The sequence below is a fragment of the Tursiops truncatus genome, chromosome 5 (assembly GCF_011762595.2).
Source record: "Tursiops truncatus isolate mTurTru1 chromosome 5, mTurTru1.mat.Y, whole genome shotgun sequence".
Lineage (NCBI taxonomy): Eukaryota > Metazoa > Chordata > Mammalia > Artiodactyla > Delphinidae > Tursiops > Tursiops truncatus.
The window spans coordinates 65,009,182-65,026,868 of NC_047038.1; the positions used below are offsets into that span (position 1 = coordinate 65,009,182).

Sequence of the window (17,687 nt, forward strand, 5' to 3'; positions counted from 1 at the left end):
GAGAGCAGTTTGGATGTGTGTAGCAATGTCTTTAAAATATGCAAGCAACCCTTCAACTTAGCAATTTCACTTCAAATATTTCTTAAGCACACACACAAAAAAAGACTTAGTAATCTAGAAGGACAGCAACAGACTGGAAATAACTTAAATGTTCAACAATGGGTGACTGTTAATTATGATACATCCATGCATTGTAATAAAGTATAAGATCAGTAAAAACCACCTACTAGAAGAATATTTAATATCAGAAATTTCCATGATGAATTAAGCAACAAAAAGTAGGTGATAAAATAAGATGATGATGACAATAATGCTAACATGAAAGAACAGGTGCTTATATAGACACACACACAAAGATTATAAAGACATGCAAAATGTTAAGGATGGTTTTTTTCCCCCTTGGGCTTTTTAGTATTTACACATTTTCTAAAATATATAGATTTTTTTTTTCTTGCACAGAAGAAAAATCTAATCAGTGTACTTTAAAAATTGTGTTCCCTTTAACCTTTCCCAACTCCTACATACATCCACTTTTCATTCATGGACTCACTACAACCCTGAGACTCCCCAGGGGCTTCCCTGCTGTGATCCCCTGCAGGTGATCTGGACAATCCTGCAGGCCTTCCTCCCACACCAGGAAAACCAATGAAAACCAGAACAGAAAGCCCCTGTCCTGGGATGCCACGTCACGTCCTGGCTGTTCCAGGCAGTGAGACCCACACTTGGCTGTGAATGATCTTGGGCACTGCCCTCAGGCTCCTGGTCTTAACTCAAATTCCCAATGTTGGGACTTCCCTGGCGGTCCAGTGGTTAAGACTCAGCGCTTCCACTGCAGGGGGCGCTGGTTCCATCCCTGGTCGGGGAACTAAGATCCTGCATGCAGCGCGGTGCGGCCAAAACAAACAGAGGAACAAAAAATTCCCCATGTTTCCTCAAACCCCAACTGAGTTCAGAACCCTCCCCGCCTCCCTGAAAACTCCAAGTCTGCCCAAGCTTGCCCTCCAGTACTCTGTAATCTCTAGGGCAGTGCTTTTCAAACTGAGAATTGAGATGTGTTAATGGACGGAGAAAACCAATTCAGTGGGTCCTGGCCAACGTCTTCTTAACCATGATAAAAGTCCCTCCTCCTGTGGAGGGGAATCAGGCTCCCTGCACTCACCTGCTTTTACTGCCTTCCTCTGGGACATCACGTAAGTAAGTCCACTACAGGCTACAGATACTTCTGAGTTGCTACTGGTCTAGAAAGGTATTTACGACACTTTGTTGAGTAAACACAGTGTCTGACATTATCTTATTACTGTAAATAAACAGAATAAATAAATATACTAAGAGAGAATACTAGAAGTACAGGAAAGCATTCAACAAAATGTTTAACACAGTTATCTCTTGGTATATAGGGTTGTAAGAACTTATTTTCTCTTTTCGTCATTTTTAAAATTTTCCAATGCTCAACATCACTAAGAATTAGAGAAATGCAAATCAAAACTAAAATGAGGGACTTCCCTGGTGGCGCAGTGGTTAAGAATCCGCCTGTCAATGCAGGGGACACGGGTTCGAGCCCTAGTCCAGGAAGATCCCACATGGCGCCGACCAACTAAGCCCGTGCACCACAACTAATGAGCCTGCGCTCTACAGCCCGTGAGCCACAACTACTGAGCCCACGTGCCACAACTACTGAAGCCCAAGTGACTAGAGCCTGTGCTCCATAACAAGAGAAGCTGCTGCAATGAGAAGCCCACTCGTCGCAACTAGAGAAAGCCTGTGCGCAGCAACGAAGACCCAACACAGCCATAAGTAAATAAATAAATTTATTTAAAAAAAACCTCACACTGGGCTTCCCTTGTGGCGCAGTGGTTGACAGTCCGCCTGCCGATGCAGGGGACATGGGTTCGTGCCCCAGTCCGGGAAGATCCCACATGCCGCGGAGCGGCTGGGCCCGTGGGCCATGGCCACTGAGCCTGCGCGCCCGGAACCTGTGCTCCACAACGGGAGAGGCCACAACAGTGAGAGGCCCGTGTACCGCAAAAAAAAAAAAAAGAAAAAAGAAAACCAACCTCACACCAGTCAGAATGGCCATCATCAAAAAGTCTACAAACAATAAATGCTGGAGAGGGTATGGAGAAAAGGGAACCCTCCTACCCTGTTGGTGGGAATGTAAATCAGCACAGCCATTATGGAGAACAGTATAAGAGGTTCCTTAAAAAATTACAAATAGAGTTACCATACGATCCAGCAATCCTCCTGGGCCCAGAGAAAATCATAATTCTGAAAGATTCATGCATCCCATTGTTCACTTCAGCACTGTTTACAATAGCCAAGACATGGAAGCAACCTAAATGTCCATCTACAGAGGAATGGATAAAGAAGATGTGGTACATAGATACAATGGAATATTACTCAGCCATAAAAAAGAATGAAATGCCATTTGCAGCAACATGGATGGACCTAGAGATTATCACACTAAGTGAAGTAAGTCAGACAAATATCATATATCACTTATATGTGGAATCTAAAAAAAAAAATGGTACAAATGAACTTATTTACCAAACAGAAACAGACTCAGACCTAGAAAACAAACTTATGGTTACCGAAAGGGAAAGATGGAGGGGCGGGATAAATTAGAAGTTTGGGATTAACATATACACACTACTATGTATAAAATAGATAATCAACAAGGACCTACTATATAGCACATGGAACTCTATGGGAAAAGATTCTGAAAAAGAATGGATATATGTATATGTATAACTGATTCACTTTGCTGTACACCTGAATCTAACACAACATTATAGATCAACTATACTTCAATATAAAATAAAAATTTAAAAATTTCTATATTAAACATATGTTACTTGCATGATTTTTAAAGCATTGTTACTACTTCTGTATTATTATTACTCTTTCTATATGAAGTGCTCTCCTAGGGCCTTCACATTACCTGTAATTACTGGGTTCAAATAATGAATAAAAGAGGAGATATGAGACAGATGTCAGCATCGTTTGATGCAGAATCTTTTAGGCTTCTAAGACCATGTTACTAAAAGCCATGGTGTGGAGAACAGGAGAGTGGACAACATCTAAATAAGTGATCACCCAAGTGATGACCAGGTCACTAGAAAGCCTGGTGGGAGGAAAGAACACAGACAGAAAAGGCAGATAAACCTAGGCTCAAACTGCAACTCCGCGGTGACAAGTTACTTTGTTGTTCCAAGCCTCAGTATTCTCATCTGTGAAATGGGGATGATATGATGACCCTTTCGAAGTATATCCCATTTGAAGTGGAGAATTTCTAGTAAATTCAGTACACAGTGAGTGGCATGGAGTAGGACTACAAACAAAACCAATGTCTTTCATCACTGAGAACAGGGGAAGTCAAGGAGGGAAGGCCAAAAGAAATAATCATATTTGCCTGCTCCTGTTTAAACTTTTTAAACGGCAATTTCTTAAGAAAGGGAGGAAGTGCCCACCCTGTGAGTGAGAGGGAAGGAAAGGCAGGAGAGCCAGGGGTGGGCAAGCAGCACAGGGCCCAGCCCATGCACAGTCCTGGAGGCCTTAATTACACCCTCTTGGCCTTGGCCTTGGCCTTGGTCTGCACAGGTTCCACCAAGTTCTCTGGAAAATGCTTTATAGGGGCTTCCTGAGGACAGTTATCACCCAGTGTCACCCCTAAGCCCAAAGTGATTCCACAAATATTTGAGCTTCTACCACTGATGGAGCACTGTCCTCATACACAGAGGAGAGGAGGGAGATGAAACAGAGTTTAGTTTCAAAGGTCTGACGAAGTATACACGCACGCCAAGATAGAATGAGTAATTTGGGACACAAGCTTCACAAGGGAGATGTAAGAGCTACAGGAACGCGTGCCTCCTGCTGGGAAACGAGGGAAGCTTCCTGGGAAAGAGGGCAACTCTGCTGCACCCGAAAGTCAGAATGGGGTTTTAGCAGGTTCTCCACAGAGGGACCCTCATTCCAGGGAGGGCACAGCACGAACAATGAGTGACCCAAAGGCAAAGGGTGTGTCTCGGCAGGAGCAGCCCACTCGGGCCAACACAGGACAGTATTATAAGGAACAGTGAAAGAAAACGTGGAGCACTCCAATGTCAGGGTGACCTTCTGGACTAGCGGGGATGCGCTGAGCACAGGGAAGTGATGTGATTAGAGCTGTGCTTCTGTGAGATTAATGTGGCCACCATGCAGGAGTCAAATTTGCAGGGAGAGAGACTTCCGGCCAGAGGTCCAGACTCTGATGGTCAGGGTTAGAGCGGATACTGCAGTGACACAAGGCAACTACAAGATGCAAACAAAAATAAATAAGGATGCAATCTGACTAGTAATTTCCAGGATAATTCAACTCTAGTCTTAACACAAGCACAAATATCTATATGAAAAGTGGGGGAAGGTCAGCTCTAGCTACTGACTTCTTACTTTGGTGCTCAATGGATGCCACTCCACATTCCACCGAAGAACAGCATCCTGTCCTGAAAAAAGCCTTGAAAGGCACAACAGTGGTCCCAAAACACGAAAAAGGAAAATCCGGAACTCCCATTTGCCATGCAAGCCTCGGAATCAATTCAGAGCAGTATGTGCTTCCAACCCTTGACGGAGGGCTGTGACCACACTTAACGACAAAATTATAAACTCCGGAGAATTTCTTTCCCCTGAAATAGTTTCCCATCTCCAGGGAACTATTCATGTCTAAAGTTCCTGATCAGACCTAGGTCGGGCCCGGAGGCCCCAAGTCATCTTAGATTTCTTGCCTTAGGTGACAGGAGACACAGCAGCTGAGGTGAACGTTTCCTACCACCAAGGGTAGCCACTAAAGAATGTCAGCTGGAGATTTCAACAAGCAAATCTTACTTAACAATCAGGAAAGGGGAAGTACAAAGGGGAGGGGGAAAGAATGGAAAACAAACCGCATAAAATAAATGATGGTTTTAATGCTTTGGACTAGGGGATCAGTAACACTGGAAAGGGAGGTGGAAAGCACAGAAGGGTGGGAACCACGTTCTAGGTCCAGGGAAGGATGGTTCAAGGAACGCATTACGCAGACACGCAGCAGGCCAAGGGACCATCATGCATGCCCCCTGGACAAGGCAGACACGCACCCTCCTTCCCGCCAGAAAAAGGCCCAGGTGACATGTCCGGCAGAGGCCTCGGCGTATTCATAGCAGCCACCTCTATCCTGGGAGTGGCTAGCTCATTCCTAGCACCCAGGAAGGGTGAGATAAGAAGACAGTTTTCTCCTAGAGAGTATTAGTAAGAATTAAGCCAAGTGAAAAAGAAGCGCTTCCTCTCAACTACTTGACGGCCCTTTAGAAAGCTCTGGAGAGGAGAGGTACGATGGTGGTGAAAAATGAGCAGGACCACACTTGTGAATTTTCCAAGGAAATTTACTTCTTCTACTCCAAGAAACCAAACTTTAACATCTTAGGCATTTTAAGGGAAGAATTTCCTCAAAATATATTAGATTGAACCATAAGCAATCAGCATTTTTGTAGGTCAAAAACAGTCGAATGTTAACAATTTCATGTGATTGAATTGTACTACATGCCTTCCAACTTTTTCTACAGCAGAGACAGGCAAATTTTTTCTTAACAGACCAGACTGTAGGTATTTTAGGCTCTGAGGGCCAAGAGGCAAAACAGATTACGTAGGTAACCATTCAAAAACATGAAAACCATTGTTAGGCCCTACAAAAACAGGCATGGGCTAGATCTAGCCCATGGGCCACCCTTTGCCAATCTCTGTCTTACAGTATGACAAGGGTAAACTTTTTCTGATAATGTTCACTATAAAAATGGCTGACTTTAGAGTAATACAGTGATGCCCTTGGAGGATACGAAAGTCTATCAGTAAAAGCCACTGCTCCCATCCCAGCCAGCTCTAACGCTGGTGGTTGGTCTGAGCTCCCAGTCTGCTGTCAGCGCTCCCTTCCGCTGCTGCTTCCACCGATCTGGCTTATTTTAGAAGCAGTTGTCTGCGGGAGGGTTTGAGGATGGTTCTAACTTTTCTACGAAGAAAAAAGAAAAAGAAATGTACAAAGGAAATGGGGCTTAACGGTAACTGTGAATAACCATTAACTCCAGAAAGGATAGGGGAGCAAAGGCACTCTGAGGAATTACCCCGAACATACACCTGATTTGAATTCAAAATTCCAGAGGTCCCAAGGGCAGCAACAAAAACAGGTAAATACCTAAACAGCTGGCCCAAGGCTGAAAGACTAAAGAGAGCAAAAAATAAGTTTGAGACAGACTATGCTTTATAGAAATAAGAGAGATCATTAAATGGGCAATAATCATTCTTCTCCTAAGTTATCAGGGTAGAGCCAAATAGGAAAAGGCTGCATTTGTAGCCACTCCCAAAAGACTACTGTTGGGAAAACTTAACTGTTGTGAGACACAGAAAGTCATCACTGAGGGAATCAACAGCTTCCTCCTATGGAGAATGTTAAGAAATTAGAGTCGGGGGCTTCCCTGGTGGCGCAGTGGTTGAGAGTCCGCCTGCCGATGCAGGGGACACGGGTTCGTGCCCCGGTCCGGGAGGATCCCACGTGCCACGGAGCGGCTGGGCCCGTGAGCCACGGCCGCTGAGCCTGCGCGTCCGGAGCCTGTGCTCCGCAACGGGAGAGGCCACAACAGTGAGAGGCCCACGTACCACAAAAAAAAAAAAAAAAAAAAAATTAGAGTCAGGGACTCTCTCGCCAACATGTATTCAACAACGACATACCCTGAGGACCTCTTCCGGGTCCATGAATTTTTTTTATTGCAAAAGAAGTTTTTAAATCACTGGGAAATGTTTCTAATTTATGGCATTGCTATTGTTTCAAATGTTGTGTATTGTGATGAAAAAGGAAAACTTAAACAAACAAAAAAACCTGTATGTGAGTGGATGCGCTGAAACAGAAAAGGCAGATGGCTGATATACCCTTCTGGTCTGTCTTATAGGGCCACTGAATTATAAAAATCCTAATTTAGATAACATTTCTCATCATTCAATATTAAAAACTTCCCCTAGAGCGGATCCATTCTCCTGCATTTCTAAACACTGTCATGTATATCTTATAAACCTCCACCAGTTCAGTAGCCTGCAATATTCTACACTGAAAATTAAAGGAAAAAGAGAGAGAGACAAATCCCATACATACATGAGCTGCCTGGATAACAGTGAGCCTCTGGGTACCGTCTGCCCATAGCGACCAGTCAGCACATTATCAGGGGCCCCGGCAGTTTCCAAGTACTCAGGAAAGACTGAGATGTTTAAGCTGTGGTACAGGGAGGGGGAGACAAAAAGAAAGTAGAAATAAAAAAACAGATTTAGAATAATGATTGCATATTTTCATTCAAATGCTACTGATGACCACAAATTTCCAGATAACCAGGTTTATGAATTATTCATAGTCACAGCAGAGATGAAGTCTCCCTGTCACTGTTGGCAGGCCCAGAGCACGTTGATGATCATTAGCATATGGCCCCTATGCTAAGTGTGACAGAAGTGCACGTCGCTGCAAGTCTATCCATCAGGGCTGGCCCTCACTGGCCCTCTTTATTTATTTATTTATTTGGCCACGCCACGTGGCACGTGGGATCTTAGTTCCCTGACCAGGGATCAAACTGCACTCCCTGCATTAGAAGGGCAGAGGCTTAACCACTGGACCGCCACTGGCCCTCTTTAGAGGACCAGACAACCCCACCCACGCTGACGCTTTTTCATCTCACTCTTCCTTAACGTCAAGGAATACCACTAGCCTGGTTCTTTGTTGTGACATCTAAACTGATATTCTGTAAAAAAAAAAAAAAAAAAAAAAACTCTAAAAGCTTGAAAGGAAAAACTAAATTTTCTACACTGGGTACCAAAGACATCAAATTAATTTTTTTTAACTTTTCATGGAAGCAGAACATAAATGTAGAAAAGGACGCATACCACACACAGCTCAATGAATTTTCCTCCACTGAACACACCAGATCAAAACCCAGAGCATTATCAGTACCCCAGAAACCCGCTTCGTGCCCCCTCCTAAAGGTACTACTATGCATAGATTACTTTTGCCCTTTTTTGTAGACATCAAATTGATTTATTGTCCTTATCCAGTCTTCACTTAAAAAACATACATTGAACGCCTCCTATATGTGAAGACATAAGGCACTGTCTCTGTCTTTAACGAAAGCAAAGTCTAGTGGGACCAAGAAACACACACAGCTGACCCCAAAGGGCAGTGGGATGAGCACAATGACTGAGATTCATGGCAAGCAGCCCAGAAATGGAGAAGTCGGGGAAGGCTTCCAAGTACCAGGGGTGCCTGGCATGTCCTCAGGCTGGGCAGGACTTAGCCAAGCGGGGACTGGGAAACAAGACAACGGAAAATACAGGAGTAAGAAAACTGCCTGGTGTATTGTGTTGCTGGGCTCTCTAGAGCGAGGCCAGGAAAGAAGCTGGAGCCCGACTGTAACCTTGTACACATATTCGAGAACTTTAGTTGCAGACAGCCACTGATGGATCAGAGCTGGGTTTCAGATGCATGACTCTCTCTCGGGATGGATTCAGAGAGGGCAGAGTAGCGGCAGGGAGACCAGTTAGGCTGGAGAGGAAGGGTGAAGATTAGGGCAGTGGAGGTAGGTGGGGAAGGGAAAAGGAGAGAAGAATTAGTACTTGGGAAACATCCAGACACTAAAAGCAGAGCAACATGGTACCTGACTACATGTGGGTGGACAGCAGTGACAAATGGGGTAGAGAATACTAGTGAATTAACAAGTTTAATAAGGAAGACAACGGGTTTAGTTTGGTGCATTAGAAATTGAGATGTAGAAGATTCGAGTGAGGACAACCAGATATTCTTGAGAGTGAGGCTTGGGGAAGAAACCTGAGCAAAACGTAAAGGCACAGAAGTGGTCACTACATAGAAAGTAGCAGAAATTAGATTAGCGGGTGATATCACTGAAGGAACATGGGTAGAGGGAGAAGACTGGAGGATTAGGGCCAAAAGCAGAACCGTAGAGACAATGACAGAACTGGCAGAGGAAAAAGATCTTCTGAAAAGGACCAAGGAAGAAAGGCAGGGAGGTACCATGGAATACAATGAGATGAAGAAAGATAAGAAACGAAAACTATAGCTTTGCCTTTGACACTTAAGCAGTCACTGGCCACCTTGACTGAAGGTGGTTTCACTGAAGTGGTAGAGGCAGTGACAACAGAGCAAGTGAAAGAAGAGAAAGGAGAACGAACAGTTGTTGAAGGGCACTGGTGCTAATTAATGGAAGTCCGTATTGACAGCAGTAGAGACAGAAAGGTTGAGAGTTCAAGAGGGAGGAGGTAAGGATGGAATAAAATCCCAAAGGAGGTGGGGGAAAGGGGTCAGGAGTACAAACGAAGGGCCTGACCTTGAAGAGGAAGGGGGGATTCACAACGCTCTTATATTAGAAGTATATTAGAGGAGTGAAAACAAATCTGGTTATAGTAAGTTTGTAGGTAACAGCACTAGGATATTAGAGGTAACAGACTAAATGACATCAGTGTTGTAGATAAATAGCTGCCGTGGTTCTTTGCTAGGAATAAGTTGACACATAAATGGTTTGATGACACAGATCTTGAAAATCTTGGTTTCTGGCATGCTACCCTGTTATAAGTAGTCTGACCCTGTTTTAAGGTAGATAAACATATACGCCAGTACGTATCAAGGTGGGAAGGGGCATTTGCGAGATAGGCACTCCCACAGTAGAACTTATTAGCAGTACCAAAAAAATAGCATAAAAGCAAAAGATTCAGAAGAACACTCTTCTTATAATGATCTTTGTTCCCCGGTGCCAACCTTTCCAAAGGTTTACATATAGTTTCATTTAAATGAAACCACTACCCACTATCGTACAAGGCCTCTTAAGATGCTTCAATTCAAAGATTCTTTCTAGCATGACTAACCTAATGAGAATGAAGAGTCAGACATCTTAAAGAAAAGGCAAAAAGAAGAGGAGGGTGGAGCTGGCAGCGGCACCTGCCCGCGATTTCCTAGCGAAACGTCCCCTAAGACAGCAGCGCAGTCATCATCCTCCATCTCCTGCCCAACTCTTTCGCCTCAGGTTTTGGTGAATCCGGGAAGTGGGTGGAGTGACCTAGCTCTTGGAAAGCACTCCAACGATGCCAAAAGTAGCAAGGCTCATTAGAAAATCTAAGGCAATGGAAAACACCTTGAAAAGCAGATTTTCTGTTCTCTAGGCAGCCTTTGTGATCTCACAAACTCTGAGGCTGCTCCAGGGTTGTTTGTCTATTCTGGTCACATGAACATGTCTCCAGGCCATCTTTGGAAGATGACAGAATTTTAGAATTCTAGATAAACCCATCATTATCATCCTTGAAGTCAGCCAGGATTGAGATGGTTCCAGAGCCATCAGATGACTACTGACTGGACCATTCGTCTTTGTGTCCCTGGGGCACGGGAGACAGAGCAAGCAGTCCATAAATATGGAATCAATCGATAAACCAATACATAAGCGAAGAGTTCTCACAACGAGGAGGTAAAGAGGCCAATTAAAGGGTGAGAACAGAATTAGTCTTTCTATTCCTTCCTTTCCCACCCTAACTGACTCAGAGCCAAGCCGCAAATCGCATTCAACTGCATTTACTTTCCTCTTCACAGAATAACGTCTCTGTGAACTCATAAATAAATATTGTGTGTTAAGAGAAATCAGAAATCATGAAATTATGAAAAACAGGATGCCTCTTAAGTGGGAAAATAAGTAGGTGCGAACATTTTGAGCGTACAAAGAAACAGAAATTGCCCACTTTACATCTATCTGCCTCCTTTGTTATCCTTTGGTGTGAAGGACAGACCCATTATTACTTTAACAGCAGGGTGCCTCTCCTCCCAGCCGTGCATTCACACAGCAACCCGCTCAGCTTCAACCCACTGGGCAACAGATCCTAATGAGATAATCAAGTCTCGCTTCCTTAAAAATTCTGATCCTAAAATATATTTATATTATGCATCATCTCATTTCTTTTGTAACGCATAAGCTCTAAGGTATCACTGATCACACTGAACACATTTTACACATGACAAGAAGCGCACTGTAGCATTGTTTGGAAACAACTTTAAGGATAAAGTTCCCAAAAGTGAGGAATAGTGGGGTTGTTGTTTTGTTTATTAGTATGTACTATGTGACATTTTTCTGAACTGTTAAAAAATAACTCGGTCCTGAAACATCCAATCTGTTTCTGCCCATCTGAATAGCAATATATGGAGACGGAAACAGATCTTTGAGACTGCCATCCTTTTTCCTATTCTTGATTAAGAATCTAGGAGACCAAGATGAACAATACACCATTCACTTGAATGCAAGCCACCAAGGGGAGGAAAGGAATATTTATGCCAGTGCACAAAGTGTTTAGTGTGCAACTTTTTAATTACTATATTTATGGTATTACCATAATATATTCACTAACACAAATGCTCTACAGGGACATTAATCCTCAACAAATACATCAATGCTTCCCTCCTCTCCTCCAAATTCTTATTATGCTGACATGGGGCAAAAATGCCAAGAATTCTCTCCGAAATAAACATTTCATGTCAACAATCACTTGTTCTACTATCTCCCTTTCTAACTGTTTTATAACATAACAACTCTACTTAGGTATTTGCTATTAACCTAAAAGACAAATTTGTAAGCAAAATATTTTTTAAAGGGCTTTGTTTAATGTAACATCTTTTTTGATACGAAAGCTGGTTCAAGCTACTAAAAAAGTTGATTATGTTCTAAATAACATATTCTGTAACTCATCAAATTATAAGTCTCTGTATCACTCTGCACTTATAGTACTATATAATTTCTGCTTTTTAGAAACCTCAAGGGGTAAGGCATTGAGGATGATGAAGAGTTTCACAATGGCTGAAGGATGACCCATCTAAGTAATAAAATGGGTTTAATTTCAACCATACTGGATTATTTATTTTTTTTCCTAAAAGGTAATGTCTTCTCAGAGAATCCAGAATGTGATTAGGCTTTGGTGACACAAGATCATCAATATGACTATCAATTATCATGCTCTGTTAGAACATGAGAACACTATCTCTGAGGAAAAGAAGCTGGCCCAGTGGATACCAGGCAGATGTTGAGTTTCTACCACCATGAGGAGAGCTAGATGGGGAGTTCCCACCAAAGCAACAGGACACTCTGAGAATCAAAGGGAAGAGATTGATGAAATTCAAACACCAAGGAAAAGGAGAGCCAAAGGTGAAATCTAAGTCACAGATCCAGGTCTAGAGCCAAGTGGAGTCAGGATGTGAGTGGAAGATGAATGGATGGGATAGAGGGACAGGGCGTAGAACTGGCTTTATGTGTGTGCTGCTGGTAACGGGACTGACCTTGCCTAGAGTGGCCAGTGGCAAGACAACCTTTCCAGGCACAGAGGGATGTCTGTTCCTCTACTCAAAGGTTGCTGACTGCTATATTTTGGGAGATATTTTTGCCTACCTTTCATAGTTTGGTTATGTCCTGTCCCTTGCTGTCAAGGGTTGAGTCTCATTGCTTTTAGAGTATCAACCTTTCCCTTCTTCAAGTCAGCTATGATTTTGGAAACCAAATAAAACTAAAAAGCATAAGAGAATTAAAACTTAAAATACCAAGCTCCAGATAAGTTCTGAAGGACACAGTACACAGACTCTGAACCCATACCGGGGCAGCTGAGATGTCTTTTTTGTTTATTCCTTGGTTCTTACAGAATTCAAATCGTATTCCTTAAGTAGGACTCGCACGAAGTCATTTAGTACAGACACAGCCAAACCTAAAACATGCCCTGGGGTGTTATTTTTATTTATTTTTATTTATTTTTAATTTTTTTGCAGTACGCAGGCCTCTCACTGTTGTGGCCTCTCCCGTTGCGGAGCACAGGCTCCGGACGCGCAGGCTCAGCGGCCATGGCTCACGGGCCCAGCCGCTCCGCGGCATGTGGGATCTTCCCAGACCGGGGCACGAACCCGTGTCCCCTGCATCGGCAGGCGGACTCTCAACGACTGCGCCACCAGGGAAGCCCCTGGGGTGTTATTTTTAAGTGACTGCGGTTATATTTCAAGGACTTCTTTTAGAGAAACCCAATAAGTTGAATATCCAGGAACACAACCGAACCAACTGCTCTGATGTGAAGTACCTGGGGAAATGTGGGAATAAACTCAAAAGCTGAGGAAGGGAGGGCTTTGTCACAGGATAAGTAAGCGGCTGTGGGCAAGTCACTTAGCCTTCTACTCCCATCTGTAATATGGGTTAATGATACCTACCTTGCAAAGGTATGAAGAACAAATGAAAGGCTCAGACGATACCAAAAAATGTAAATTAGACCTTAATTAAGTGGAAACGCACTACATAACTCCCTATGACACACAGATCTTTATTTAGAGCTGAGAAAGTCATCTGCCTAGTGGTTCCTATCCAGCTCTCACCACCTCATATGATAAGATCCTCTTCCCAAATTATTTTTGACAACTTTCCTTTTGGTTAATAAATAAAATGTTTTCAACTTAACTGTTTAAATAGCAAGTACAAGTATTACTGCATTTTCAGGTAAAAAAAAACTAGAACGTAAAGCTTCCCCCCATTATGATATTCCCACTTTGTTTCTTCCTCAACTTTTTCTTATTCAAATGATTTCTTTTCCCTTTTTCCCATTTTTCTCTTTTCAATCCTTGCTTTCTCACTGTAAGTTATGCCCCTGCAATAATAGTAACTACCAGCTTTATGTTATTTAGCAGTTTACAAGGCACTCTCATATACAATACCTTACTTCCCTTAAAGTACTTTTACTTTCTTCCCTTTATTTTTACCTTGCTCCACTTTCCAAAACACAAATAGGACTTCCTAAAATCAGCAAAGAAGCAATTTTTCTCCTTCCGACTGCCAACACATTACACAATACTTGGCAGAGTTGTCTAAAGCAAGTTAGACTATATAGAGTATACCTAAATCCTGACGCATCCAATTCTTCTTGCAGATTATTTTTTTCTCCCCTGGTGATGATCTTTTGAAGTTAAAATACAGTGAACATTATGTAAATGTACCACCATGTTAAAATAAGACAGGAAAATCTCTTTAAGAATCATCAAAAATAGTAAATGAAAAATAAAAGGGAAAGATGAGGTAAAAAGATTTACAAAGAGAAAAAGAAAAAGCAAAGTTGATGTTGTTTTGGCTTCCAGGAAAATCTGCATAATCTATCTCACAGACCTATTTTTCTCCAAGCTCTGCATTAAATAATCTGATTATTAAACCTGTGAAAAACCACAAGGGATGAGCCCATCTCATTAAAAAAAGATGATCTTTTAAGTTACGATCATGAGAAGGAGCATCTATTTCTGGTTTTAAGGACAGAAGTACTTCCTGTTTCTTGCTCAGAGGCAGCGACACTTCTAGTAAGCTTTAGCACAGCACAGATGCCTAGCACCCTTTACCTATCATGATGAAAACAGGGACCTTCAAATAGAAATGTTTCCTCTCAGAAGCTCTACATACGCTCAACCCTGACCAACAAAGAACATGAGGTGTCTGAAACAGGAAAATATTAATTCTACCATATGAAGGTAAACATTATTTAAGAAAAAAAAAAGGATTCTGTAAACTCTAGGGTGGGAGTCAGATCAGATTCCCCTACATTCATTCAAACCCTACAGGACACAAAAAGCTTTAAAGTTTGAATTGGCTTTCCCTTTGCTTTACAATGGTTGAATAAGGCCCATAGTAATTTTACAGTAATTCTTGACATACCTTAATATATTAAACATTATTTAAAAAATCAGTTGTTAAAACTGGAGAACTAATAAAATTTAAGGAAAAAGTTGAAAGAGAGGTCATATTTGGTCCTGATTCTGCTGTGGTGTTCACATGTTGAATAATGTAAGCCTTTGGCACATTATGAAATCTTCTTCATTTTACAAGAGATATTCTGAGATTTTATCCTAGGAATGAGAAAGATATCATGGTCTGACATTCTTCTATAGAATCTACAGAGATGCTTCATGGAAACTCAGTGTCCTACAGAATACAGCTGGGACTACCACATAAAACGGTACTTAGAAAAGAATGTTTTTCCAGCTTGGACACAACTCAAGTCAAACTAGTAGGGAATCTAAGAAAGACTGACCCAACTGGGATTATGGCCGTGGAAAACCTGAAGGGATGGAAGTCATTTCTTTGAAATGTTGTAAATTGTGTGTGTTATTCTTGTGACTGGGTTTGAGGTCAGACTTGGAATTTATACCTAAGAAATAACTGACCTTTTTTCCTATTATGTACTCAAATCAAGAAAGGATGACACCTAGTTCAATTTTGACAGTGAGAGTAACAATCTCTGAATGAAACTGAAAAGTATAGTAGATGGAATCCATCCTAGAGTAACCAAATTAACTCTTCTTTAATGGACCAGACAACCATGTATCCAAATGGAAAGACCAAATCTCAAAAGTTCACGATTAAGGATTTTCAGCATCAAGTGGTGGATTATAATCATGTGCTTAACTGCATTCCCTCCACTAAATGACACCAAATAAGAGGAAGAGATAAACTCACAAGGAGAAAGAGAATGGAAAAAGAGAAAAAGAATGGAAAAACTTTTTGGAAAGTGGAAAGCAGATGGGAAAATGACGAGTGAATTTTCAAAGCAGGGACAGACAAAACTGAAATGGCTACTAGCAGAACTGACAGGAAGAAGCCAGACAATATGGGGCACAGACCCTTCAGAAAGTACAAAGTCCAGTTCCATCCAAAGTGGGGGACGAATGGAGAAGGAAGCGCAGAGATGGCATTGAAAACCGGAGAACTGCTTGCAAGACATTTTAAGGAGTAAACCTCCAGATCTGTCCTTAGCCATGAAGCTTGTCAACTCTCTCCTTCCGCCTGAGGAAGTCTGGACTCAGGGACACTAGGAAGAGTGACTGGGTGGAGGTACCATTCTGAAACAGAGGACTGAGTCAAAGTGTACACTGAGTGGAGAGACCCACAGCCCCTCCCCTGCTGGGTTTCTAACCAGCCCAAGAGAAGAGATCTGCAGTTACCAAAACTAGGGAGAAAGGGGGCTTCTGAAAACAGAAAATCATCCTATGGCAAGTAAGGTCACCAGGTGACATGAGAGAGCCCTGTCAGCTTGTTTATGCACAAAGAGCCTCCACATAAATAAAAATGGACAGCCAATGATCACCAGACATGTGATGAAGAGCCTAACGTGACAGACAGGAACTTTAGGAGAAAGGACAGTCAGTCAACGCTGGGAGCGGGGAGAAAACTTCATACACATTATTAAAAAGACACTTGTATCCATAAAGCAAAACAAGAAGAGGATGCTATAAAATAGAAATATTATTAGAACAAGAGCTACTAGAAATTAATATTATGATCACAGAAATTAAAAATCCATAGAAGGGTTAGAAGATAATAGAGATTTAAATGTTCCCCAAGAGTAGAACAAAAAAATAGCAGGATAGAGATCAGGGACTTTTTTTTTTTTTTTTAAACAATAAGTAAGTTGGAGGAAAAATACAAAAGTTCCAGCATCTGACAAATAAGAGTTTCAGAAAAGAGAAAACAGTGGGAAGAAAATTATCCTCCACCACCTGCCGCAAAAATCACCACAATGGATGGAAAAAGTTACACACCAAGGCACATTATGCTGAAACCTCAGAACATTAGGGGATTAAAAATAAAAGACTCTAAAAGCTCCCCCGCTACACCCCTCCCAAAAGAAGTCACATATAAAGTAACCAGAATCAGAAACGCATCCAACAATAGCAAAATTGGAAGCGGAAGAAAATGAAGCAGGGACTCCAAAACTCTCAGGGAAACTAATTTCCCACTTTAAATTCTGTATCAATCATATGTGAGGAGAGACTAAGTGATATTTGCACACATGCCAGATCTCCAGAAAATTACATCATACACACTCTCTTTCTCAAGAAGCAACTGGGCAATGTGCCTCCCCCAAAAGAAAGAGGAAACCAGGAGGATGCTATTCAGTAAACAGGTCAGTCAAGAACTCCTAACATGGTAGTAAAAGAAAATTCCGGGTCAACAGCTGTGCATAAGGCCTCAAGAGCAAACAGTCCAGAAGGGAGCAGGCAAGCAGAAGGCTCCCGGAAAAACGTCACACACACCACAGACACACACAAAAGAACTGAGAGCCAAGCCGTTGTGTTTGACCTTATTTGAGAATTTGGGGCTGAATAAGTAGCACATAAATAGAATAGGAAGCCAAAAAAAAAAAAAAGATTTTTTTAATATGCTGAACAAGAAAGAAAATAAAATCACAGTACACTGCATAACTCAGCTGTGAAAAATATTTATGGTGAAAATAAATCAAGGTATAAACTATCTCAGAGAATGAGAGGCAGGTATTTAAGGGAGGGAGTGTAAAAGAGAGATAACCCCTTATATTCCTTAATAGAAATTCAATGTTTAATGTCTAGAAAAGAAAAAAAAAAATTTCAAGAAACATCATTATAAAGATAATTAGCTACATGGAAGTAAATATCAGAAGAAGAGCTCACTGAATTGAAAGTAGTTGCCTCTGAGAAATGGGAAATGACGATGCAAATAAGCAGGCAGCAACTTGTAAGCTACATATATGTATTACTGCAAATAAAAAAACATTTTTAAGAGGGTAGAAATTTATGAATAAAATATATAAACCATCTATAAATCATCTAAGACAAACTGATAATG

At 41.7% G+C, this 17,687-nt stretch overlaps 1 protein-coding gene across 18 annotated transcripts in view; it reads right to left on the reverse strand.

Moving 5' to 3' along the window:
* Positions 1 to 17,687, reverse strand: part of APBB2 (amyloid beta precursor protein binding family B member 2) — a 373,668-nt gene that overhangs the window by 225,794 nt on the left and 130,187 nt on the right. For 14 of the 18 annotated variants that reach the window (XM_019928274.3, XM_019928275.3, XM_019928278.3 and 11 more), the window contains one exon: positions 7,145 to 7,261. The exons of the other annotated variants lie outside the window; for them this stretch is intronic. The gene's annotated coding sequence lies outside the window, so the exon portion shown is untranslated. The remainder of the gene's footprint in view (positions 1 to 7,144; positions 7,262 to 17,687) is intronic. 18 annotated transcript variants of the gene reach the window in all.